General features: G+C 43.0%; 1 pseudogene; it reads left to right on the forward strand.

Annotated features, from left to right (window-relative positions):
- Window positions 1-919: 919 nt before the first annotated feature.
- LOC119828092 lies at window positions 920-1,453 on the forward strand (annotated as a pseudogene).
- Window positions 1,454-3,908: the final 2,455 nt, after the last annotated feature.

Below are 3,908 nucleotides of genomic sequence, written 5' to 3' on the forward strand. Positions count from 1 at the left end.
TTCCATTGCCGTGAAGAGACACCTTAAACACAGTAACTCTCTTAAAGGAAAACATTGAATTGGTGCTGGGTTGCAGTTGAGAGGTTTGGTCTATTATTGTCGTATTGGGATGCATGGCAGCTTTCAGGCAGAGAGAGGTGCTAGAGAGGCAGCTGTGACAGGAAGTCGACTGAGATGCTGGGCAGTATCCTGAGCATTGGAAACCTGAAGGTCCACCTTCACAAAGACACACTTCCTCCAGTAACACCACACTTAGTACAACAAAGCCACACCTTCTAAGAGCACCACTCCCTGGAGACCAAGCATTCAAATCTGTGAGCCTATGGGGCCATCGTATTCGAACCATCCGAGATGGTGAAAGCGTTGAGAGTGGATGTAATATAATGGCGACTAAATGCTGTTTTTCCTAGATTTCATTTTTTTAAAAAAATTATGTGTGTCATTTATTAAATCTAGTGATACAAATTTACAGTATTATTTGTTGATTTTAAGATACACATTGAAATCACTTGCTGAAATATAGCAGGTTGGAAACCCTGACATTCATAATGGTACTTGCATGTATAGAATCGTACCTGCATCTATATCTGCATTTATCATCTATTTAGCTAATAGAGTAAATACAGAATACTGGGTATTTTGACACTTTAAAAATACTACAGTGTTTTGTGACTACCCAAGGCTAAATAATAGCCTGCAGGATTTTCCAAGTACATTTGCCCAGGCGATCATTTTTTAAAAAGTGGAATGTCCATTAGTGTACTAATCCTTCTTAAATATACTACCCACCAAGGCCCAAAGGGACACTGAGCAAAGGTGGCAAACAAATGATCCTCAAATCTGACCAAAGGCCAATGTGCTACCCTGACATTCTCAGGCAGAAGTGATTTGACTTGGCTCGCTCTTCCTGCCCTCCATCATGTTGCCAGATCAAGGTGAAAAGGAGAACCCCATGCGGGAACTTCGCATCCACAAGCTCTGCCTCAGTATCTGTGTTGGGGAGAGCAGACAGGCTGACCTGGGCAACCAAGGTGCTGGAGCAGCTCACAGCCAGACACCTGTCTTTTCCAAAGCTAGGTACACCATCAGGTCCTTCGGCATCAGGAGAAATGAAAAGACTGCTGTTCACTGTACTGTCCGTGGAGCCAAGGCAGAAGAAATTCTGGAGAAAGGCCTGAAGGTGCGGGAGTATGAGTTGCGGAAAAATAACTTCTCGGATACTGGGAACTTCAGCTTTGGGATTCAAGAACACATTGACCTGGGCATCAAATATGACCCAAGCATTGGGATCTACGGCCTGGACTTCTATGTGGTGCTGGGCAGGCCAGGTTTCAGCATCGCAGACAAGAAGCACAGGACAGGCTGCATTGGGACCAAACACAGAATCAGCAAAGAGGAAGCCATGCGCTGGTTCCAGCAGAAGTATGATGGGATCATCCATCCTGGCAAATAAATTTTATTCAAAAGGCCAATAAAATTTTTCTCAGAAATGCAAAAAAAAGAAGTGATTTGACTTGATGTTTTGCTCATGTTATCTATTTCTATTTGAAACACTGGTGTGGAGTAGAAGTAGTATCACATTCAACAAGCCAGAATGTCAACAGAGTTAACAAGAGTTAAGTCTGAAGGAGAAGGCAAACACTCCAGGAAGTGCACACAGAGAGCATCCTTGTGCATTGGACTGTAGTGACAGCTGTTTCTGGGATGACCATTAGAGAAATACTGCTTCTGTTCCTTAACAATCCACTTTTGCAGGGGTACTTGCTTAAATCCTTTGTTTTACTTGTAAACTTGAGTTCCTTGGCGGGCTAATTCCCATGAGTCATCTTATTCCCGAATAGGTTAATGAGTAGAAAGATGGCTGATGAGTGGGGACCAGGGGCCACTTACCAGCGGGTGCATTGGACACTCTTTTTACATTTCCACGATCTTAAATTTGTTCAGGCATAAAGTAGAGATGAGAATGGCAGCCTCACAGGACTGTTGTACAAATTAAACGGAACTAAATATGTGAATCTACCTAGCACTTGGCCAAGAGACAAGTCTTCCATTCTTGAGCAAAGGTGTTGTAAAATTAATTAATTTCTGCAATTGTTGCAATATAAAAGTGATGGAGTCCCCCCAGTTGAGTTTTCCTAAGCTTTTGTCTGCTGATGATCGACTTTGAAACTTGTGGTTAGCAAGATCATAAACTAAAGGAGGGTGGTACAAATAGGTCTTAAAAAGGTAATTAAATTTTCATTTTTAAGAGAGCAGTTTCATTGAGTGGTGAGAACGGAGGCCTGACTGAGAAGTTGCCGAATCAGAGAAAACTCCTTTAAGCAGTCGAGGGATAGAGAGGCAAAAGAAATTGGGAGGAGGCTGAAAAGCATCAGGCTAAGGACGTTTGCTGTCTCTTTTCATCTTGTTTAGTGTCCCACCTTCAGACTGGAATATGACACCCTTACATCTCTTTTATGTTTGTTTTGTTTTTGAGATGTGATAATTTCTGTGTAGGTCAGTCTGGACTTGAACTCCAGTCTGCTGATTCAGCTTGACTGCAAGTGCAAGTTATTCTCCTTGCATTGTGACAACCTGGCATCCCCATATATTGGAATGAGTGAAGAAGGTGGTGGGAAGGGAATAGATGGGGGAATGAGAGCTGTTTCAAGTTAAGGCTCTATCACTGACTGCCAGTGTAAGCCTTGGGTACAGTTCTCACTCCCCAAGTCCCTGTAAGAGGGAGGTACTCCCGTCTGCCTAATGATCTTCATGTCTTTAGGGTGAAGATCATTTTAATAAGGCCTGCCAAACACCTTGAAAATTACAGAGGTTATGATCCAAAATGAGTGCCAAGCAATCTCTTTTAGAAAAACGGTTTCTTTGTCCAAGATGATTGCACCTCTCGCTGATGCTATGAAGGTTGCCTGCCTGTTTATGAAGAACAAGTCTGATTCCTGAAGCATTGATTGATCTGAATTGAACTGGTAGAGCACTAACCCAGCAAATGTGCCTTCAGATTACATGGCGAATCACCCTGCGCCGTTTATGAGTTGAGAGTCCTTGCCTGCTCTCGGTGGATGCTCCGGCTCTCTGCTAGTGGCTTTTATTACTTACCCGCCAGCTGTGCCACCTGTCAGGTCTGCGCTCTTCAGTGCGCGGTTTAACCATATCTCTCGGTAATTTTCCGACTGACAAAATTGCTTGCCCTTTGTTTTCATGGATGTAAACGGTACCCACTTAAGCCCCATTTATACAAGGAGAAGAACGGCTGTTCAGAAACCTGGCGTCAAGCACTGCTTTTCTGAACCGTGTTGTGTTTTGAGCCCTGTGCTATAAACAGAGCCAAAAGTTAAAAATGTTCATTTTTGAGCTGAGAGGCTGTGAGGGATTCTCTAACATAGAGTCCAAGATTTGGGCTGAAGAGATGGCTCAGCCATTAAAGGCCAGGCTCACAACCAAAAATACGAGTGTGATGTTTGATGTAACACCTTAGATTGGGATTTAGATTTTGAAATGGTTTTTGGTCACTGTTTGCCTTAGATGAGGGGGGAAATTATCACATTTACCAAGAACTAGAAACTCTCATACAGTTTAAACATTTAAAAATTGTATTTTAATTAGTTAATTTACTTTGTGTGTGTGCACGCGCACATGATGTCTGTGTGTGTGTGTGTGTGTGTGTGTGTGTGTGTGTGTGTATGTACATGCAAATACATACCATAGCTCGTGTGTGGTCAGAAGACAACTTTGCTGTAGTTCACTTTTTCACAGTGTAGATCTAGGATGTCAAATCCAGGTGGTCAGACTTGCTGGCAGATGTGTGGGGCAGATGTGTGGGATATATGTGACCTGCTGGCCACAGGTTGGACATCGCCATGACCAGGAAGGCCATCACATTATTCTCAATGAGATTTGACATATAAGAA

The sequence above is a fragment of the Arvicola amphibius genome, chromosome 12 (assembly GCF_903992535.2).
Source record: "Arvicola amphibius chromosome 12, mArvAmp1.2, whole genome shotgun sequence".
NCBI lineage: Eukaryota > Metazoa > Chordata > Mammalia > Rodentia > Cricetidae > Arvicola > Arvicola amphibius.